The sequence below is a fragment of the Phymastichus coffea genome, unplaced genomic scaffold (assembly GCF_024137745.1).
Source record: "Phymastichus coffea isolate CEN01 unplaced genomic scaffold, Cenicafe_Pcof_1.1 PCOF00015, whole genome shotgun sequence".
NCBI classification, from domain to species: Eukaryota; Metazoa; Arthropoda; class Insecta; order Hymenoptera; family Eulophidae; genus Phymastichus; species Phymastichus coffea.
Genome location: NW_026706826.1, coordinates 6,091,757 through 6,116,518, shown reverse-complemented (window position 1 = coordinate 6,116,518; position 24,762 = coordinate 6,091,757). Strand labels below are relative to the sequence as shown.

The following is a 24,762-nucleotide window of genomic DNA, read 5'->3' as shown; positions in this document are numbered from 1 at the left end:
AGAAATAGGGGTTCCCAATAAAAAAATAGACTTGACCTTGAGAAAGCCGTCAAGGTCAAGCTCAAGGTCAATTTCAAAGTCACCCCTAGATTTCCCCCTTGAACCCCTACAACTTTGGTCTGAAACATTTTTGCGTAATTTGCTTGTTTCAAAAGTTATTAGACTGGGTAAATTAAAATGACTCACTCTGTATATGCTGTATCACCTGCAATTCTGAACAATTGCTCACAGTATATAATTTTTATTAAAGTAGATATTTTACAGTTTCCCAAGTAATTAGAATCTTTGTTTTTGATATGATGATTGAGATAGAACTCAATCATTCTTGAAAATTATTTTCAATATTAGCGATTGAATACTCTATACATAATTTTGAATAGAATTGAGAAAAATGAATAAACATTTTTGTAATTGTTATTTCTTGGTATATCATAATTTTTAAGAATTATATTTGTCGAGAATACTTTTTCTACAACATTATTAATTTTAAAACATCGAAAATAAAACAATGGAATTTTGAACTTCATCAATCCTGTCTGCAAATTGATGCAAAATATACGAAACTAAATATCAATTAATGGCTCTTTATTTGCACAAATTAGTTATGTTATTCAATATTATTAGTTATTCAATTAATATTGCGAGATTTACCATATTTATGCTGTGACGGTAAACGTCCGGTTTTCGCTACCGTCTCGATCGCGTGGCTGCCTGCGAGGGCAGCACCTACCGGCCGGGAGAAGTAGAAAGGGAACTCGGTCCAAAATGGAGCTGAACGCGCACGAAGAGAGAAGGACTAGTGAGAGAGTACCTATAGCATCAGCAACAGCGTAAGTGCATGTGAGCGTGACATCTAAAAATGAAGGAGCGTAGATACAACATTTCCAACAATTCGTTGTTGCTGCTGTCTCCTGAGATTAGCCGAAACACCATTGTAGGCGAAATCCGACGAATTGGTCCGACGGAAGCGGCAGGGCGATTGAGAAGACCTCGTTTCGTATTGAAAAACGGAAACCTGAGCGGCACGTTGAAAGGCTACGACGAATTGCTCAAGGTAAGCTAGCCAGCTTCGCGTCATAATTACGTTTAATAACCACGCGTATCATTATAAATTTTCCCTCGCAAAGCCGTGCACGAACGTTACTAAACGAGCGAGTGAGCATTTCGAACAAGCAACCGCGACTAGAATGGCGGCGCGCAAAGTTGTACTGCACATTGAATAATTGTTTATACGCGGGCCAAATGCGTTGTAAATAAATATCGTAAATAAACTAATCTGTGTGATCGAAACAATAGTTTACTTTCGTCCCTCGTTATTATTTAGTTGGCTGACTGTTACCCGTTCTTCCCCACTCTTCGATTAGTTAAAAATGCTTATTTTGTTCTCATCGCGCGCATTCCAGCACGACTGCGCACTCGGTGAGACATAGGTATTAATACACGGAAATTATACCCCGTTACAATGCATAAAAATAAATAATACACATTATAATTACTAGAAATCTTAACTAAATCAACTAATCTATCTGTTGTACAATGTAGTTTCTTCAAGACCTAAATAGAAAATTAATATTCAGCATAATTGAATTTTCCCATATAATACCAATTAAATATATTACATGGCTTATTCTAAAATAATTTAGAACTAATATCAGTAATACTGGCTTGTACATGAGTTGTGCAATTTGTATGCACATGCTCGATTGAGATGTATTTACGATTGTATTAAGATGTTACATTGAATTCCACCCTGACCACATTCCGAAAAATTAATAGGAACTACCTTAGCACAAGAATATTATATTTATATAATTAACTAAACGGAATTAGCTTCAATATGTATTATACCATATGAAAATAACAATGAAAAATACAAAAATATAATCGATGTATTTTTAATCGAATCTTATTAAAATAATATTTGATTTAATGCAACCCCGTAGTTGGTTAAAAAAAATTAGACAACAAATACTATTGAATGCTATTTTTAATTGAATTTGATATTTAGTAAAGCTTTATTGCTGTTATAAAATTGAACCCTAATTATTTTCAATTGAATTATTAATGAAAATTGAAAAAAAACATATTTTTTATATTGACAAATGAAAAATCTCCTTTAAATGATAAAGATAAAGTGTCATAGTAATGCGCATGCGAAAATTACTCCAGGAATGCGTTGCACAACAGAACTACAGAGATAGCAACTTTACATATGTGGCGACACCGACTTACCACGCGAATACAGTGCCAGAGGGCGCAACCCAGCAGAAAGCTAACAGATGCGTACGAAAGCAGACCCTACTGCCGCGTCAAGATTTTCAGTCACCCGCTTTGGAGCATTCGTCGAATTCTAGCTCTCTCGCGATTGAGCCACGGTAGATAACACGTCCTTCGTTTACGGGTTCTTGTAATTTTTACCTCCTTAAGTTTCTGCCAATAAAACACTGTCATTTATCCAAGATTCTTTCACAAGAAGACACATATTTACACATTACACAGATTCAACAATTACACTACTTTATTTTCCATTCCTAGCAATACGATATCTTTTTTGGTTTCACTTTTGGATGCTTTTACACATATACCTTATCTCACTTATCTTATATATATTATATTAAAGTGCTCGGCGATTTTCTTCTATTAAAAAAAATGTAGCAAAGAGTTTGCATTGAATTTTATGTGAAAAATGGAATCCAGTGCTCTAAGGCTCTTGAAATGTTGACATTTGCATACAGTGAGTATTCTGAGTAAGAAAAATGTGTATAAGTGGTATAAGCTGTTCAAAGAAGGCCGAGAGAATGTCGAAGACGAACCTTTCTCTGGATGTCCCAGCACATCAACAATAGATGAAAACGTTGATGCAGTGAAAGAAATTTTGTTAAAAAATCGTCGAATCACCATCAGAGAAGTTGCAGAAGATGTGGGCATATCGGCTGGCTCATGGCATGATATTTTTTTGGATATTTTGGACATGAGACGTGTTTCAGCGAAATTCGTTCCAAAATTACTTAATTTTGATCAAAAGATCCATTACTCTAGAGATATTGAATGAAGTCAATGAAGATCCTGATTCTCTCTAAAGGGTTAAAACTGATAATGAATCGTGGGTACATGGTTATGATGTCGAAACTAAAGTCCAATCGTCCCAATGGAAGACCCTAGAAGAGCCAACACCCACTAAAGTACGCCAAGTTCGATCAAATGTCAAGGTTTCGCTCAATGTCTTCTTTGATTACCGTGGCATAGTTCATCAGGAATTCTTACCATAAGGTCGTACGGTCAATAAAGAGTATTACCTTGAAGTTATGCATCGTTTGCGAGTGGCAATACTCAAAAAATCTCCGAAACTTTGGAAAAGCAATTCGTGGATTTTGTATCACAATAATGCACCTGCTCATTCATTGTTGCTTGTAAGAGATTTTTTTATCAAAACCAAGACCATAGTCATGCCTCAGTCTCCATATTCATCGAATTTGGCTCCCAGTGACTTTTTCTTTACTTAAAACTTAAGAAATCCGTGAAAAGACATCGATTTTCAACGATGAGGAGATGAAAACTGCATCGCTGAAATCAAGGCTACTCAAAATGATTATCAAAAGTGCTTCGATGATTACAAAAAGCGCTAGCACAAGTGTATTATATCTAACGAGGATTCCTTCGACGGAGATAACATAAATATTGACCGATAAAAAAATATTTTTTAAGAAATCGATAAAGTTACCTTACTTTTCGAACATCCCTAGTACAATCCGATACCCTTTAGGGAATTCCTCTCATCCAATTTATAAAATCTAAGGAATAGTCTTATCATGGCTGTGGCAAGAGCTTTTAAGTTCTTTTTTCTAATTGTCCCAAATGTCTAGTATTTAAAGTCGATATACGAATAGAAAACAGTTGTCCTGCTTTGATTATACTACATACTCTACTATTCCAAACTAATTCGCTTTTATTTCACTATTCCTTGTCTAGGTGTCGTAAAAACAAATTTGTCTACATTGTCGTCGTCATAATAGTTTTATAAACATGATGACATTGTTGAATTCTTTTATACTTTGAGAGGATTACCAACCACAAAATACACTACGATATGTTTGATGCCCGTTAGGACATTGCTGATTTGATTTAAAAAATTTAAAGTATACTCTTATTGGAGCTGTGATAAAAGTTTTGTGTTCTTTTATCAAGTTATTACGAACGTCTGGTATTTAGAAGCAATGCAAATGTAGAAAACCATTGATCCGCTTGGATTATATTACATAACTTACCTTAGGAAATCTATTCACTATTTTTAACTATTTTTTATTTACAAGTCAGTCGTTATGTATCCTTAAATGCACCGATTAACTATTTTGTAAAACTGATCTTTCAAGGGAACCACCTCAACCCAACTCCACCAATTTTTATGATTTTCTGAGAGCACTAGGACAATTTGTCAGCCATTGGGATGATTGACTCGTACAACTTGTTGAGATGAGGCTGGATGTCCAAACCAGAGAAGACTGGGAAAATTCCATCAAGAATTTGGACACTTTTTCCCAGTATGTCGACCTGAAGAACTTTCTCGAACACCGAATAAGGACTCTCCAGACCTTGTACGCAGTCAACACTAATCCTGAAAGTCGAGTAGCACTAGGATCAGTTAGGACCTCGCAATCATACCACTCATATAGTTTGTAACGGAAATTTCGGTGCGGAACGTAGTCGATCTCTCTGCCAAATGTGTCAAAAGCAACATGGAGTTTCAGGCTACCCGAAATTTAAGGCTTTCTCTTTCAAGCAACGGAGAAAGTCCGTGCGGCAGATGAATCTGTACTACAACTGCCTCCATGGAGACCTTGGAGCTAACCAGTGTCCGCCCCCTTTCTGTTGTAGAGTAATAGGCTGCAGAGCATTACACCACACTCTCCTGCACCATGAAGACGTTCCAAAGGTTTGGTCCAGATAGCCTATGCAGCTCAGGAGGTAATCTCAGAACCTTCATCATTGAATACTCTCGATTCACACTCAGATTCTGGAGGAGCGGTACTTCTGGCTACGGCTCGAGTGATTATCAACTTGGAAAACGCCTATATTGAGATCTGAGTACTTCTATATCAGGGCTCCGAGACAACCTTCCTGTCCGAGCGGGTCGTCCAGGCCTTAAGTCTACCTAAGCGGTTCACGCGGTTAACCATTAGTGGTGTAGGTGGCCTTCAACTTTCAGGGGAGGTAGATGCCATGCTGACTTTTCTCACCATGCCCTTCTAGATGCATCTAACAGTCTTAGTACTGGCAAATATCACCACGATTCTTCTTAGCAGGACAGTCACTAGGAGGTCCTTGTCTCACCTGGACGGGCTACCTCCAGCAGACCTAGAATATTATATGAAAGGTCCAATCGACAGCTTTCTAGGTGCTGACATTTATCTCACGGTTCTGCTAAACGGCTTAAGAAAAGGGCTACTTAGTGAATCCATGACGCAAAAGACAGCCATTGGATGGATACTCACTGGACCCATCCTTTTTCTCAACTCTGATCTACGATCTTCTCTGCATGCCGAAACTAGCGGTTTAGACCTGATGATGGAACTCCGGTGGTTCTAGGAGTTGGAAGAGGTTCCTAAGATATCTCAACTATCTAAGGAGGACTAAATTTGTGAAGGTCATTCCATTAGTGCATTTTTTGCGCACTAATGTAAGAGATGACTCGGTATTTACGTCCTCCGGCTCCCATTTTATGGACACCGGAGTTTCCTGTTTCCCACGCCATGGGCAGGGCTAGACTGCTGAGTTCGGGACGTCAATCTCGATGAAACCCGAAGGAATGCGAAACCTATACTGCCTTCATAAAGGGGTATAAGAGTCTGAATTACATGGAGAGAATCGGTGATCAGGATATAAATACCACCCAAGGTTATTATATCCCTCATCATGTCGTGTTCAAGAGTGACGGCAGTAGAAGGATTCATGTTGTTTTTAATGCCTCGTAATCGGCCAACAATAGGGTGTCCCTCAACGAATGTCTTTATTATGGTCCTAAGCTACAGACCGATATAGCATTTACCCTCCCGCGCTGGCGGTATCATCGGTTTGTCTTTTCAGCAGACATCGTCAAGATATTTCGTCAGTTCCGAATTCTTGAGGAAGACGCTGACTGGCTACGCATTGTTTGGAGAGATGCCGCGAATCAGGCCATGCAGCACTTACGGCTAACCACCGTACCTATGGTACTTCTTATGCTCCATACCAAGCCATCAGGGCGTTCCGCCAGTTGCCCTCTGATGAACGAGCCAACTTCCCGCTGGGAGCCGATATTCTGAATCGCAACACCTACGTTGACGACGTTTTTGCTGGAGCTGACTCCTTAGATCTGGCTATGGATGCCAGGGATCAACTGATCGGTATTCTCCGAGCAGCCGGGATCAATCTCAATAAATAGTCATCGAATCATCCTGTGCTGTTGGCAAGCCTAAACCAATGTTTCCACTCAGGATTTGCCACTAGCTGAAGAAGACGTAGTGTCTACGTTGGGACTTCGCTAGCGACCACGTGTAGATGTCTTCAGATTCCGGATCAAAGACGAACATCTTATCCCGCCAACCTCCAAGAGGGAACTTTTGTCGGTGGTCGCACGCTTGTTTGACCCAGTGGAGTGGTTAGGTCCAGTCCTGATCCAAGGCAAAATGCTGATTCAGAAACTTTGGATGCAAAGCTGCGACTGGGACTCATTACTAGATCCCGAATCCTTGGAAGAATGCGCTATATCTTCTGCAGATAACTCCATGAGTTAAAAGACATCGCTATTTTTCGCTTTCTAGAATGCAATTACGACGCACTCTGATTCCTGCACGGCTTTTGCGATGCTTCTGAGCGAGCTTATGGGATCTGCCTCTATTTTGTGACAGAAGATTCTCAAGGTACCTGACGCTCCTTTTTGCTCATAGTAGAGACCAACATTATACGCATATTATCACCCACTGCATGACAATACCTAAAAATAAATAAATGTAATAGGTATTTTTAACAAGCGTGAGTATTACCACATGTATAGAATAAATTTCGCCCATCGGAAATAGAAAACCTACCCTTACAAGCTCTTGAACGTTGAGCTCTCAGGGAAAATTCCAACTTATTCGTGTACGGCTTCAAATCATTCAAAAAACAATAATAGTTAATTTTGTTTCTTTATTTTTGTTTATTTATATAATAATCTTTATGTTGTTTATGTTCATGTAATTTTTGGCAATGGATATCATAACCTGCAACAAAAATCAATGCAAATCATTTTAGTATTTTTATATTTTTACCTTTTATTATATTCAAACAAATTAAAATAAATTACGTACGCTTCCTTAACTTATGTTTTGCAAAATCTGCAGTTGACTTTGCGGTCATGCAACCATTTCTTTAAGGTACCGCACTGTTCAGCGTTCAGTTACAAGTTTCTGAAATTATAAATAAAATAATTTCATATTAATGTTAATTTTATGTATATATTGATCTATGTTATTCACACTTTTCAGTTTCTGAATTAAGTCAGACTTCGATAACACAGCTCCACAAAAAAAATGAAAGTCGAGTGTCAGAAACCAAACCTACCCTACCCTATGTTTTTCGGGTCGCTGAACACGAATCCGAAGTCCGTTTCACCCCATCAGGTCCTGATTCCCCATAATCTCAAAGTTTAACTCCAAAAACCACTAAAATCGTGATCTATGTAATTCTCAAGCATATTTACCCACAGAACAATATAATTAATCAATACACAAACCATAAGCCCTCAAACTCTGAGACCCTGTGTCGCCGTAACCTCAAAACCCGGGACCCCCGTAACGCCATAACCCCTTAACCCCCATGAACTCGTTTTACAGGCATTCCGGAAAAAAATTCCGGAAACCAAAACCTACTTACCCTATGTTTTTGGGGCCGCTGAATACGAATCCGAGGACCGTTTCACCCCATCACATCAGGACCTTCCATAACCTCAAAAATCAACCCCAAAACCCCATAACTCGTGACTATGTAATTATCAAGAATATTCATCCACGTGACACACGAATGAATCACAAACCATACGCCCTGAACTCCTTAGACCCCGTAAAGCCGTTACCTATAAACCCAGTATACCCCCGATATACCATAACCCCGTGACGCCCATAAACTCGTTTTACAGGCATTTCCCGACAATATGAATATTAAGTTTCAGTGACTCGGTTACTGTATAACCTTATAGCTCGCTTTGTAACAGAAATCACACAGAATTGAGTCTCAAACACTGCGAGGTTGAAATATGCGCGCTACTCTTTGAAGTGTAGTAATATTTATCAGCTCAAAATCTGAAAACTCCCCAACTTTATCATTTTCCAGAGCCGCAAACCCAAAAATCGAAGAACGATCTGAAACGTTCAAGCCTAATCAGCAACAGAGATCTTCAACGCGAGGTTGCAACAGATATTTGCGTCTCCAACGCTAAACTAATGTCCTGTATCTTATTATGTGAGGAACTTTATTAGTTTATGATAAGCGAGAAATATATTCTTTTCTCATGTGTTTAATGTGTCTCGATATAATACCCACATTCAGCGGAGCCCAGGAACGACGACGTGGACATAGCAGGATTCCGTTCCCTTTGGGGTGCTTTATTTTTGTGAGTTCCCCTCGCCTCTCACAGTCGGGGTACTTTATTTTCGTGAGTTCCCCTTGCCTCTCACAAATAGAAATATGAATATAAATTAATAAAAACAAATGTAAGTAGAATAAAAGTAAAGTTTTTCATTCTGTTTTGCATCTTTTATGATATCTCACTTGCTTACTCTCGAAGGATCGACGAAGTGAATGTCGCTTATGAGTTTGGCTATCCACTTGAACATCTCGTTTCAAATTCCAAACGTAATCTGCCATCATATTTACTCCCCAATCTCCTTGGTATCTTTTTTCCATATATTTTTGATATCCTGGTGGAATCTTTCTCCTTGCTCTTCACTAAAGTCGCCCAATTTATCTGGAAAGAAATTAATATGAGAATCTAAAAAATGTAATTTAACGCTCATGTTGCAGCCTAGACTTTCAAAATTGTGAATAAGATCACTCACCAGTTCCTTATAATTTGGACTTTTCATATTTCCGAAGAAATTTGTTGAGACGTTGTAAAAACTTGTCCATGCAGCTTTCTCTGTATTCGTCATATGATTTATGAACAATGAATCGTTGAAAAGTTTCCGGATTTGTGGACCATCAAATACACCTGCCTCCAATTTTGCATCACATAGTTTGTTCATTTTCTGTGCAATATACTTGAAACAGTCTCCTGATTTATCAAGAGCTCTTACAAACTGTTTCATAAGCCCGAGTTTTAAATGTAAAGGTGGTATTATGATTTTCGATAGATGTACAAGCGGTTGATTCGTAACATTCACAGATCCTGGTTTTAACGACGATCGTTCGGGCCAATGTTTCACCTTGTAGTGACTATTACGAGCTCTACTATCAAAAAGGCAAAGGAAACAAGGGAATTTTACATTACCACTTTGCATCCCCAAAATAATCCCAATGATTTTTAAGTCACCACAAATCTGCCACTCATGCTCCGAATATTTAATTTTGTTCAAAAGATTCTGAGCATTTTCGTAATTTTCTTTGAGAACTGTGGAATGAGCGATTGGTATTGGAGCAAAGACATTTGTATTATGGAGGAGAACTGCCTTCAAACTACGAAGTGATGAGTCGATAAAAAGGCGCCAATCTTTTGGCCTGTAAAAATCAGCTTTTAAACTGTTTATAAGACCAGCGACATCGTTACAATATACTAAATGTTCAAATTCGTCATGTGTAAAAAACTGTCTTAGTTCGCTTTCGCGATTTCTGTATATCGTTATTTTAGTACCTTGTTCTAAAAGATTCTTTTCTTTTAACCTAGAAGCTAAAAGTTCATGTGCCTCTTTTGATAAACCCAATTCTCGGCCCAAATCATTTAGCTCATCTTGACTGAATTGTTGTGGAACTTTAGTCGTTTTACAGACGTCATCGCTCAAACTAGATTCTTCGTTCGATTCTTCATCTTCTTCAGTGCCACTGGTACTCACGTTATTTTCATCTTGTTCTACCATCGCTTCTTTACTAACGTTGTTTGATTCCATGGGGCGACAGTATGGGGTTTCCAGGAAGGTAGCAGGCGAAACATTTGATGGGTACCTATATTTTATTTTAGATTTATTTTTCGAATTAAATCCCTTGGTTTCCGTTAAACAGAAAAAACAATCATCTCTTGATTCTGGTTTGCCCCATACGACTGGTGATTTGAATTTTGAATTTGATTTGGCCTTAGTTCTGTGGCACGTAAGTAACATTTTGTGACAATAAGTGCATACAATGTGAGGGACCCAGTCTTCATTTTGATTCGACATATTACGATCGAAGCAATAGAGGTATGAACTCTGAATAGCATCTGTTATGGTTTTCCGACAGCTTGGTACGACGAAAAGACCGCACACATAACAGAAATTGTTTACTTTGTTGGGATTGTCGTGAACATGTATCGATACTTTCGTCTTCGTCGATGCTGGTGCACCGACCTTTTTGGAATTGCGGTTGCTTGATGACGACGCCTGCGGGCCCGCTTTCGCACCCTGACCAGCCGCTGATACTGGGGTTTCCAATCCCTGCATCGTAACTTTACTACGTGTGTTTGCCATGACGGCTCAGACGCCGTTATCCAGGGTCTCTGCCGGATGGCGAAACAACTCCGTTGCCCACCGTCAACCACGTGGAGGTGCCCTGGATTGCAAACACGCGTAGAAAATTACTAGATTTGTCTCACTATCAATTCGTTTACGCCAGCTTCCCGACATTCGATTTCAGATTCCGACATTTGGATCAATTGGTCGTGGGCTTCATTTTTGAGATTATGGGAAATCCTGATCTGATGGGGTAAAACGAGCACAAGATTCGTGTTTAGCGACCCGAAAACTATGGGGTAAGTAGGTTTTGGTTTCCGGAATTTTTTTTCCGGAATGCCTGTAAAACGAGTTCATGGGGGTTAAGGGGTTATGGCGTTACGGGGGTCCTGGGTTTTGAAGTTACGACGACACAGGATCTTATGCTTTGAGGGCTTATGGTATGTGTATTGATTGATTATATTGTTATGTGGGTAAATATGCTTGAGAATTACATAGATCACGATTTAAGTGGTTTTTAGGGTTGAACTTTGAGGTTATGGGAAATCAGGACCTGATGGGGTGAAACGGACTTCGGATTCGTATTCAGCGACCCGAAAAACATAGGGTAGGGTAGGTTTGGTTTCTGACACTCGACTTTCATTTTTTTTTTGTGGAGCTGTGTAATCTTTTGTCACACAAATAGAATCATTCAATTTAAATTTCTTTCACTATTTTTTTTCTCTTTCTCTCTGTTATTCTCACTGACTTCCATTTTCATACGCGAATTTGGACTGCAACTGTTGATACCAAACTATTGGAACTATTTCTGCACCAAGCTTTTTCTTTTATTTGAGAATAGGAGTACCGTAGTTATTTTATTATTTGTCATTGGTATCTACTCACTAAAACGAAACCGATTCTGGCAATATTGCGCGCGTTCTCTCTCTCTCTCTCTCGGGTTCCACAGGGCTCGGTGCTGGAACCGCTCTTATTTTGTCTGTATATCGGCGATCTGAAAGATGTGCTCCGTGGACATGAGGTTTCATACCTCTTCTATGCGGATGACTTGCAGATTTATCTGCATATACATAAAAATCAATTGACGAAGGGCATCCGAATGCTGACGGAGGCTGCGAGATTGGTGGCGAACTGGGCCCGGGATTCGGATCTGCGCCTGAACGCGGGCAAGACCAAAGCTATCATATTTGGAACTAACAAACATGTCAATGACATATACGCGGAGGTCTTGCCTGGTGTTGAGGTGCAAGAGGGAGTATTTGTTCCCTTTAGTGATGAAGTGACCAGTCTCGGGGTCGTTCTCGATAGCAAGCTGTCGTGGAGATCGCACATTGACCGGGTCGCGGCGAAAGTTTGGAGAGCTCTGTACGGTTTGCGTTTTGTTAGGCCGTGTACTACGGAGCTGCTCCGGCGCAGACTGGTGGAGTCGATGGTTCAGCCTCACCTGGACTACTGCACCGTGGTGTGCTTGGGGGCCTCGGCAGAGCAGAGGGAGCAGCTACAGAGACTGAGCAACGCGTGCGTAAGATACATCTATGGTATCCCGCGCGATGTCTCGGTCTCTCCATATAGGTCGCGGTTGGGTTGGCTTCGCGTGGACGTGCGCAGGGAATATTTTATGTCCCTGCTAATGTACAGGTGCTTGACCATGCGTGAGCCTGGCTACCTGGCTGAGCTCTTCATAGGGCACAAGTCAAGGTATCCGGGTAGGGCGGGGCAGGCTGAGCTTAGAGTTGCTAAGGCTAGAACATGCGCCGTCCCTTAGCTGCTTTAAGAGGGGGGCGCGCGGATACTTAGCGTCATTGAATGCGTAGGGTGGTACCACTGGAGTATATTTATTTCTATTGTTTACTGTATAATTGTTTATACAGTTATTTATTTACGTGTTTGTAGTGTATTATATTTATTTATTTATTTATTGTGCTGTTTTGTGTCTGTATGACGAAAACTAGTCTAAACTTTTGACTGCATTACTAGTTTTAAGATAAGCAAGCTAGACTGTAGTGATAAGAATTATTGTTTCCTCTGGAATATCGAACTGTGAACTAGTCAAATCCTAGTCTATTTATTTTAACGTAATGACTACAATCATAATCTTATTTATTGACTGAGGAACTACAATTGTAATCGAACTGTGATGAAATGTGATGCCTGTACGGTATAATGTAAATTGACTGAAAGCTGTGACAATTACTGTATTTATGTTATATATTATTGTATTTTATGTTTTGCCATCACGGTGAATAAAATTCTTATCTATCTATCTATCTCTTTCCTTCTGTAGCATGTTACAGTAACCGCGCCGATTACAAAATATGTACTAGCGTACTCAATACAATTATTAATCGTAGGCCATTGTTCGAATTGTTTCGCGGATAATTTTGTGTAAAAAAAACTGGATGGATTCATCGTAATTGAAAATATCACTAATCATATTAGCGAATAGAAGAAAAAGCATGATAATAGAAATAGTAAGAGAAAAGTAATTTTCGGCATCGACACTGGTAGTCCAAGTTCGTGTACAAGAGCGTGAGAAAAAGTGACAGAGAGAATGAGAGAGCAAAAGAGAGAAAATAGATTTTATCTATGATATTTTAGATTAATTCTTACGTGCGTCTTTGTTGCTCTCTTTAATACCCGGCACATTGATGTTGCCATCTTGGTAACACAGCAGATAGCAGTGATTATGTCAATAGGCGCGGAGGATTTATCATATCTTGTCGCCTTTGGATGGAGAACAGGTCGGGCTGTTGTAGGCGACTTGTTTAAGCTGAAGAAATGGAAGATTCTTGCTATTCGGTGTTCATCTGCACAAATGTAGATAACACATTAATAATATAGATTAAAAATAATAAGTAAATTTTTTGCTGCTATAATGATTATTTAGAATGGTAATTGTTGAAATTCAATTACTGAAGAAGTGCTTAAGTATGATTTGTTAGCTGTAGTTAATACTGCGTGTACTCACAGCAAGCAAACGTAGTCAACTGCGTGCTCGAAGAAATATAAGAACAAAGGTTAGGCACACACAAATGAAGTGAGAGTCAAGGTCCCCGTTTTTCTAAAATCATTGACTGCAGCAACACAAGCTTGAACATATTGAGTTAAGCTATGTACGTCTAGCAGAGCAGAAGCTTTAAATAACTTGAATCCAACTTTTACCTGAATACTGTTTAACTTTTAGTTTTTAATATATATACGAATAAGTTTTTACTCTTAAACTTTAATAAAATACTATTAATTTTTTTTGTAGGAAAAGAATTTTTTTAACATTATAATTTAATTTTTTAAGCTATATATATATATATATATATATATATATATATATATATATATATATATATTGCAACGGTAGTCGATTCGATCAATCGATACGTTCGCGATTCGGTAGCACTCGCGATGCTAGAGCGAACGTCTAACAAGGGAACCACGCTCTAACCCCGAACTCCTACACCTGAATTTCATCAACGCTCGAGCTGGTTACCCTGCCACGCTGTAACCCCAATTTCTTTAACCCTCGAGCTGGTTACCCTGCCACGCTCTAACCCCGAACTCCTACAACCGAATTTCATCAACCCTTGAGCTGATTACCCTGCCACACTGTAACCCGTAACTCCTACACCCGAATTTCATCAACCCTCGAGCTGGTTACTCTGCCACGCTTTAACCCCGAACCACTACAACCGAATTTCATCAACCCTTGAGCTGGTTACCCTGCCTTTTCCAATTTTCTAGTCCGAAACCTGGTTTTCTCTTATTCGTAATCCCAATTTCGTCATATTTGTAATATCTCTGAAGAAAAGGACATAGGCGAAATAATTGAAGAAGATAACGTTAAATTTATTTTATTTTTATGTTATATTTACGTTATATTAATTCGTCATTTCATCTGATATTGAGATTTCATTTTTTGAATATAAAAATCAACTCTCGAGCTGGTTACCCTGCCACGCTGTAACCCGTAACTCCTGCATTCTAAATTTCTGAAATTCGGAACCTAGCTCCCTGTCATTCATAATCCCGATTTCGAAATATTTATAGTATCTTCAAATAAAAGGACATATGCACATTTTTTTGTAGAAGATAACGTTTAATTAATTACGTATATTTATATATAGTTAGGAAATAGCAAATGCAACTATGAAATCATGCAAATTTTTGAAGTTAGAAATAGCTACGGGGAATTTCATTAAATCATTATGTTCAACAAATATTACTACTATCCCTGAGAAAATGCGATTATTATGTTATTACGAAAAAATTCATTAGGCAAACTGATTTTACCATACTAATAGGTATATGTACGTTTTCCGCGAGGCGGTTGTAGCTGATATAAAAATACTGACATGAGATAATGTTACTCTTATTTTCCACCTTAAACACACTCGAGTATGCGCGTGGCAAAACAAAATCAAACTGTGGTATGATGTGGAAACCACAATCAACGAATGCGGTTCATATGGTTCAAATAGCAAGATTGGAACTACAACTATTTTTTTCCTTAATAGAAACCACAATCAACGAATGCGGTTCATGTGGTTCAAATAGCAAGATTGGAACTACAATTATTTTTTTCCTTGATAGAAACCACAATCAACGAATGCGGTTCATGTGGTTCAAATAGTAAGATTCGAACTGCAACTGTTTTTTTCCTTGATAGAAATCGCAATCGTTGACGTATGTGATAAGCCAAGATCTAACAGTGAAGGAACCTCGGGCACCTTGATTTGATATCGGTTTGTGTGGTGCCAACTTCAAAACACTTGTTCACTTACAATATATATAAGCATATTCGATCAGCATACTTCAGTAAATTAGTAATAGAACTTTGCTTTACATCTGCGTTTTTGAATATCAATATTGTGTTAGAATGGCAATTGAAATTCACAACGTCATTCAAAACTTACTGAAAACATTCCACATAAGTGTGGTTGTAGAAAGCATACCTATATTAAATGATGCAGAGAAGCAGCTACACGATTATGTTGAAGATATATTGAGAAAAAGCATTGAAACGAATTCAGGTATTGAATGTGATACAAGTGAGAACTTATGTTTCCTGGATGATGATTTTGATATTAATCCAGAAGTAATTGACGATCAATTTGAAGAAATACATGGTGTAGACTATGCCGAGGTACCTACTTGTACGGTAACAATTACGGTACTCGACGATGGATATAAAAGAAAAGCTGTTGAATACCGGGAAAGTGTTAAGAAAAAGAAACTGTCTTTAAGTTCCGTCCAGAGTAAATATAAACAAGTTTCGTCAGAACGTCAGTTGAGAACATGGAAACAGCAAATTTTGACAGGCGGGAGCAAAAGAGAGAATCTGTTCAAAATTTCAGAATATACTTTACAACAACTCTAAGATGCTTTAGATCGGAAGTTAACAGTGCATGATTTAGATCTTGAAAGATGAGCTTTACAAAAAAAGTATGAGTTAGATATGCTTTGGTTTAAAGCTTCACCCAATTAGATATTACTATTCAAAAAAAAGCATAAAATTGTATCGCGTAAAATAACTAAATATGTGACTAAAATATCTGTTGAAAATGGGGCTAGTTCAAAGTAAGATTGTCAAAATTTTATCAACGTCATTAAAACAATTATTATCAACCAAAAGTGCAAGTAACATATATAATTCCGATCAAAATGGATTCAATTTAGAAATGCATCTTGGCAGAACATTGAGCGAAAAAGGTAAGAAGACAGTCGAATCAGTAGTACAATCAGTATCATCGACTACGTATAGTTATACGATTCAACCGACAATATCTATAGAAGGTACATTGCTATCACCCCTTTTTATGGTATTAAAAGAAACAAACTGAGAGTTTGGACCCATTGTTTCAAAAAAACTATTCAATGCACCTAATATATTTTTGCGAGCAAGTGCATCAGGAAAGCTGTCGAGTTAATTACTTCGAACATGGTTGCAACATGTATTTTTTCCTAAGTGTGGAAAAACAGCAGTTTTATTACTACATTCATGGAGTGGACAGTGTGAACGAACTGTAAGAGAAGTGACACCAGCAGATACAAATTTTCGATTGATGACAATTCCTAAGGATACGACAGGCAAAATTCAACCACTGGATGTTTTCGGTTTTCGATCTTGGAAAAACTTTGTAAGAACAATATCTGATGCCATTATTTTATTCGGGTCAGACATCAGTTTACATGAGAAGAATAATATTATAAAATTACAGTCTATCACACATAATCAATTATCTTCACTTAGATTCAAAAGCGTATTTAAATATGCTTGGTACAAAAGTGGGTACTTGGATAAAAAACCTGATTCGTTCGACAATCCTGTTGAATATTGCTTCGCAATTTCAGAACAGTCTATCTGCGAGATTTGTGAGAAAATAGCAATTATAAAATTTGCATTGTGCAAGAAACTAATATGTCTACAGCATTTATTTATAGAGTATCATTATTGTTCACAATATGTATAGTGATAATGAGTGCGGATCGTCTTTTAATATTCAATAAATGTAATCTCAATATAAGATGTAATAACGAATTAATATAACGTAAATATAACATAAAAATAAAATAAATTACACGTTATCTTCTACAATTATTTCGCCTATGTCCTTTTCTTCACAGATATAACAAATATGTCGAAACTGGGATTATGAATTACAGAGAACCGGGTTTCGGACTAGAAAATTGGAAAGGGCAGGGTAACCAGCTCGAGGGTTGATGAAATTCGGGTGTAGGAGTTACGGGTACAGTGTGGCAGGGTACCACTTCGAGGATTGATGAAATTCGGGTGTAGGAATTCGGGGTTAGAGAGTGTCAGGATAACCAGCTCGAAGGTTAAGGAAATTGGGGTTAAGAGTTTGGGGTTAGAGCGTGTCAGGGTAACCAGCTCGAGGGTTAAGGAAATTGGGATTAAGAGTTTGGGGTTATAGCGTGGCAAGGTAATCAGCTCAAGGGTTGATAAAATTGGGGTGTAGGAGTTACGCGTTATAGCGTGGCAGGGTAACTAGCGCGAGGTTTAAGGAAATTGGGTTCGGGGTGGTAGGGGATCTGGCTAACAAATGAATGCTCTGTTCACTCTTCAATAAAGGGGTAGCAGCCCCTGGTAACGGATACTGTATACTTTTGTGTTAGATTTTAAACGGAATTTCATAAACTTGATTTCTTCTGAAAAAATGTTGCAAGAAAATATTTGAAAACATAGCTTTTCTTTCAGGTGACTTCGGGGGTTGGGTTACAAAAACGAAATCCATATATTTAGTTAATATTTTCTAAAAAATTTTTTAGAGTTTGTTTCGTCGAAAACTGTGCATGAAATACGAAAATTTCGCTATAAAATGGTGTTGAGGGGTAACTTTCGGGGTAGCTTTCACCCTCTAAATATTTTATTCGGCAGAATAAAAGTATACATGTGTTTGGCTTTTTTGAGTGTCATAGAATATGAAACAACCAGCATAATTTGCGATTAGCGACTGCTTATATTGTATTAATGACATTCAGGGGTAGTTCACCCTCGAAAGAATAGATAATAGGAAAACCCCGAAACACGTCAATTTTTTTTTATCATTTTCTACTAGAATATCATTTTTTTAATTTTTTTAACATAATTTTTTGATTTTGTAATGTAAAAATACACTTATAAATACAGTTTTTCCTCTATATAACGTAGGGGTTGCAATCCCCGGGGACCAAATTGATGTGTGCCTATTACTTTTTTTATAACTATCTTGTGTTGTTTTGTTTCATAAAATAATATTCATTACAACTAAAGATATTGCTATAGAACTGCTTTTAGTTAGTTTTTCGTGGTAGAATTTTGAATTCTCTCTTTCTCTCTCTCTTCCCATATTATTGAAAATTTGTAAATCCTATTCGCGTGCGCAAGTCTTTTGGTCCAACGAAGACTGTAGTTTTTTAGTCATGAACGATCTTAATTTTATTCGCCGCATTACGTTATTTCGTTCCCTTTTAGTTTAACGGATCCGTCACTGGTTATTTTTTAAATCGATTTCATCTAGGGGATAATTGGAGTACACATTAGGTCACTCATACCTAAGATAGATCGAGTGTCACAAGTCGGGTGACTTGAGGTGAGTTCAACTCTGTTGGAAAAGGAGACATTGGAAGGACAGTAAAAGTAAAGGCGAATACACGTATACTCATACGCGCTTAACGGAGCAGCGGTTAGCTCTGCATCGTGGGAGTTTGTTCTTTAATAAACCCATTTTGTACCATCTAATCCAGCTCGTTACAATATATATATATATATACAGGGTGTCCAAAAAGTTCCGGGACACCCCAGTAACTCCTGAGATATAACTATTTTCGATGAAATTAAGGTCATTCCTGTAGTAACTTTGAACGAGGAATCCAGTGGTGACCTTGGTTTTGACCTTGAGCTTGACCTCTAAGGTCATTTCAAGGTCAACTTTTTTTTCAAATGGGAACCCCTATTTTCGACAACGGTAATCGAAAGAGCGGGAAATTTTACGTCCAAAATGGTATTTTTAAATTTTTTTTCATGGTCTTGAGAAGGTCGATTTAAGGTCAAATGCTTGAAAAACTGCCTAAAAGCGTTTTTTTAATTTTTAAGATATCGAAAAATGACCTCTACAAAATTTGTTCAGAACAGAGTGGGCCACTCAATGCACCAAAAACCTTTGACCTTTAACCTCATTTTGAAGATCATTTCAAGGTAGAAGTGTTTTTTGTAATGGAAACCCCTCTTTTTGACCCCGGATTCGTACATAGCGCGAAATCCGACGTTTGGATAAGGTATTATGTTGAGTTTCGATTGATCCACGACGTTCATCGCTAAGGTCATGTGAAATTTAGATCCAATATTATTCGCGAAACATTTACAAAATGTTTCGGGCTAAATTTATTAAATTCTACTGGGAGCATGTTACAGTGACCTTACCTTTGACCTTCAAGATCATTTTAAGTTTATTTCAAGGTCACCTCTGATTGTTTGAATAATAAAGTAACGGTTTATCCAAACCGAAAGTCCAGTTGTTTTAAATGAGGAGCAAGCAGAGACATAGGTACCGTTTTTTTGCCGGATAAGTTTTTTCCACTCACTGCGTTTTGAATGTTTCTTTCTGATTTCGCGCTATGTGCAAATCCGGGGTCAAAAAGAGGGGTTTCCATTACAAAAAACACTTCGATATTGAAATGATCTTCTAAATGAGGTTAAAGGTCAAAGGTTTTTGGTGCATTGGGTGGCCCACTCTTTTCTGAACAAATTTTGTAGAGGTCATTTTTCGATATCTTAAAAATTAAAAAAACGCTTTTAGGCAGTTTTTCAAGCATTTGACCTTAAATCGACCTTCTCAAGGCCATGAAAAGGCCTCGTTCGATTGCCGTTGTCGAAAATAGGGGTTCCCATTTGAAAAAAAAAGTTGACCTTGAAATTACCTTGAAGGTCAAGCTCAAGGTCAAAACCAAGATCACCACTGGATTCCCCGTTCAAAGTTACTACAGGAATGACCTTAATCTCCTCGGAAATAGTTATATCTCAGGACTTACTGGGGTGTCCCGGAACTTTTTGGACACCCTGTATGTGTATATATATATATATATATATTTAATAACTCATATTATAATACAATGTTTACCGTCAAAGTGAATCGTGAAATTATTAAAAGTGTTGTGATAATAAAGCAAGATATTTTCCTTGATAGCGTGGCTAAAATCATTGCAGATAATGTTTCCGCGATTGACGAATTTAGCTTCAGTTCGATTGCCTAAGGTTTCTTAATATAAAAGGTTAGGTTTAATTAATTCCATCATTGTTTGATCTGGTTCGCTTCGCTCGCGTGCCTTTTTTTCTTTCTCTCACACAAATTTTTGTTCTGCTTCTCTCTCTGTCTGTCTCTCTCTCTCTCTCTGTGAGATTGTTTTGATCTTTTTTTCTTTCTTCTTTTGTCATGATTATTAACAGCTAATACTCATTACTACTTCTCTAACGTAAAAGCTAACTATTCGAAAAATATATGAAAAGAAACGTTATTCTTCTTTTTTATAGTATACTTTTATATGCAAGACTTCTTAATTTGTACGTTTTTTTGGCACTAAAATTATTATCAACAAAAATTCATCCTTCATGTTATAACGTTGTATGATTGAAATTTATGCAGTGTAACGGGTTAAAACCGTTTAATAATTACGTTGCGTGATTATGCTAAGGGGACACGCGTGAATCGTTAATGCTCACTACTAATACGGGAGAGCACGAGAAAGCATACGCCGGTCAACAGATTATCGTCTATAACCTAACTAAATTGAGTGGAAGCTATGTGAGGAGAGAATCAACGAAAACACTTGTTAGTATTATAGATCGGATGCTTTATTATCTTTCTAACTCACAAAGGTCGGCCCGCGCGTTTGTTTACACGCACGCTCGCTCATCGACAACATGCTTTGCCGGTACGCTCGCCGCTCTTCGTTACGAGAGCGATTACATGCACGCATTAAATGTTAAGATCGAATTATTATTTACGTAGTCGCGGTCGCGAAATTAAGCTGGCCAGCTTACCTTTTACTTGCAGGCGATCGAGGAGAAACAACGGGTACTCCGCACAACACGACACAGTTCTGTTATTGTTTTTTTTTTCTTTGGTGTTCGCGAGTCGCGGACGCGCGCACGCACTGGTTTCGCCCTCGATGGCGAAACCTTTCGCACTCTCTCTCTCTCGTTCTCGTCTCTGGCTCACAGCTGGGCAGCTCCTTAGCGGCAGCACTCCTGAATCACGAGTTTCGGCTGTTTTTTAAAGCGTGTGTATGGCGAGGACACGGGAATTAGCGACGATAGCAACGATAGCGGGCGGACTCCAGGATGGTCTCGGCTCCACTGGTTCAAATTCGTTCGCGCGCGTTCCGTCTGCTCGCGTGCCGAATTCCTTTATTACATATTTTTGTCCCCCCGGAAGGTGCTGCCCTCACGGACAACGATAAGGTCACGTAGTTAGCGCTAACTTGACGTTTACCGTCACAGCCCCCTTCCAGTCTGGGCCTATAGGGTCCTCGACGATGATTCAGTTAGCGCTATACTTTCCGAGGAGGAGATGAGGAAGGATAATAAAGGATTATAGTCCGAGTATTGTTAAATTTACGTTTTATTGGACGACAGGGTATTGTATCGGTGGTCCTGCCCACGGGGGCAGGACATCATCACCTGGTTGGCCTTGGTGGTAACTCCTGGCCCTGGTCGTCCAACGGAGGTCGGCCGCGCGCCTCCCACCCCAGTCTCTCCTGGACCAGGTCGGCGTGTTGTCGCACGCGTGGGCAGCGGTCCGTACGGGTCACCCCGGGGTAGTGGCACACGTTGCACCCCTCCCACTGAGCGCGGGAGAGGGTGCCCCGTGGGAGCCCTCGCTCACGGGGGGTCAGAGGCAACCCGTTCCTACGGTTCGGGGCGGACCACAATGGTCTTTCGACCGTGGAATCCGCACCCGAGGGGCCCAGGACCACATTAATGTGGATGGGCCCCGTTGCCTGACCGCTTTGGCTCCCGTCCACATTGACCACCAGGGTTACCCCGCCTTCTTGCGAGCCCTGGTGCGGCGTGATCCCCGACCTGGTTTCCGGGGCCGTTGTTCTGGCCCCGGCGGTTGGAGACTGGGGGAGGTTCGAAGGATCGCCGCTCGCCGGGCCCTCGATGGCCTGGCGGAGGCGTTGTTGCACCTCCCTTAGGGCCGACGCGAACTGGCGACGGCGGGACACCACTCTCTCCCAGTGGTCAAGATCTGCTGGGTGGTGTCCCGCGGCCGTGTACGCATCATATTCCGCGTACACAGCCCGCTGGAGGGCGTTGAGGGTCGTCCATCCTCGCTCGACCTCCCTCAACCCCTCGACAATGTCCTCCCAGGTCCTTTTGCCAGAGGGTGGTGCCTGGCTCGGGAACCTGGGGGGCCAGCTCGCTTCGGGGGCACCCTCTTCCGTTTGGGTGCCCACTGATACCGTGGGGACCCTCATAGGGATGGGCCCCTTTGGTGGTCCGGATGGTGGTGTGGCGTCGCTGCGCGTGATGCCGGGTGTCGTTGCCGGCGTTGTGGGGGTTTCCTCGTCCGGGAGCTCTTCTATGAGCACGGATGACGAGCTCTCGTGAGCTCGCACCCGTGCTCACTCCTCTTCCTCCTTTTTCTGGGCGAGTAGGTGGAGCGCGGCATGGACCACCCCCTCGACGGCGGGACCTAAGTCCAGGCCGATGAGGGCGGCTGCCGCCTGCTCGAATTGATCGAGGGTGATCTGCATCCTGTAAATGTCCGGCGAATTAGTATCCTAAAAACAACTTTGAATATCGAAGGTGGGCGCCTGTTCGGCTGCCCAGGGCCTTCGTCGCCGGAATCGAAGGTGGGATCCTTGGCGTCGGTCTCCCAGGTCCTTCGTTCGCCGTGCATCATGCATCTACGGTTGTCGCTTTCGGTGGTCTGCCCCTCTTCCTCTTCACGATGATGGGAGGAGGGGCTCGTGTCGTTTGTCGATGTTGTGTGGTGTGTGTTGTTAGCGCGGACTTCCGAGGTCTTCCTCGTGGGCGCTTCGTCGGGTTAGTAGGAGGGATATGTAGCGGGACTCGGCTGGGGGGATTACGGCGAGTACGGCGAGGTGAGTTCGGGATTGTCGCGTCGTCATTTCGAAGTGTATTATCTGAAGTGTTGGCGCTCCCGTTTCCGTGTATCGATGTATCGCTCGCATTAGGCGGGACGTTCATCGCCTCGGCTCCCTCGGTGGTAGAGGTCCCGTCGTCATCTCGCGTTCGAGGCCCATTTGCCGGTATGTCGTCGTCTCGTCCATAATAGGGTTTGAGGTCCTTAGCATGTACTAGCTCTGTGACCTCTTCCTGTTGATTGGCGAGGCGATATGAGTTGGCGCCGAGTACCTTTGTGACGATAAAGGGGCCGATGAACTTGGGTGCTAACTTCGCGGAGATGCCCTGTGCCGCGCAGGACAATATGCGGTTCTTTTTCCACACCCAATCACCTTCTTTGAACCTGTGGTCCCTGTGTTTGGCATTGTAGTACTTAGACTGCCTCCGGGACTCATCCGAGGCGCTCTCGTGAACTTGTTGAATGGCGGAACGGCTCTTCTGCATGTGCTCGTTCCATTGTCCGATTCGAAGCAAACTCTCTTCCTGTTCGGCGAGCTCGTCCATCCGTTTCCGGAGAGTGTTCGGGGCTCCCGGTTGTCTGCCGTAATTGAGCATGGCCGGACTAACCCCGGTAGAACTATGGACGGCCGTATTCAGCGCGAACATGAGTTCAGGTAGCGCTCGGTCCCATTCCCTATGATTCCCCTGCAGATACGACGTAATCATCGTCTTCAGGGTGCGGTTAACCCTTTCCGTAGGGTTAGCCTGCGGGGTATTGGTTGGGGTGAAGGTCCGTTTTATCCCCTGGTCTCTCAGGTATCCGTCCACCAACTGATTGCGGAACTCGGTGCCGTTGTCAGACAAGAAGATCTTGGGTGTGCCGAAACGTAGGATTATTCGTTCCCGAAGTTCCTTCACGATCGTCTTGCCGTTAGCACTACGTATGGGTATGCATTCGACCCATCGTGTGAATACGTCGATGAATACCAAGACGTATTCGTGCCCTCGTGGGCTCTTTGGGAAGGGTCCGGCGATGTCGCCCGCAACCACTTGCCAAGGCATAGACCATGTTCGGTCCTGCATGAGCCCGCGCGGTGGCCGTTGCTCGACCTTGCACTGTTGGCAGACCTGGCACTTCTGGACGTATCCCTTCACGTCCGAGTACATTCCCGGCCAGTAATAGGACTGGGCGACACGGGCGAAGGTCTTCTCGCGTCCTAAGTGTCCTGCTGTCTCTAGGTCGTGATTTTCGAACAGCACCGCTTTGCGTTCTTCTGGGGGCACGACGAGTTTCCATTCATCGCCATACTGATCTCCTCCTGGATGGTCATAATTCGGCTTTCGGTGATACATCACCCGGCCGACCACCTTCCAATCCGGGTATTGCTCTGGTTGACCCTCGACGCATCGGAATTGATCCGTGTACCAGGCGCTGTCCCTTGGCTTCGGCTGGTCCATTGCGCCAACCTCTGCCTTCGTGGGCTCGAAAGCGCGTGATAAGGCGTCGGGCAATACGTTGTCTGCCCC

The 24,762-nt window shown here is 40.8% G+C and overlaps 1 protein-coding gene across 8 annotated transcripts in view; it reads left to right on the top strand.

Moving 5' to 3' along the window:
* The window catches only part of LOC131675033 (latrophilin Cirl-like), a 795,927-nt gene that overhangs the window by 285,582 nt on the left and 485,583 nt on the right, over positions 1 to 24,762 (top strand). The window lies entirely within an intron of this gene.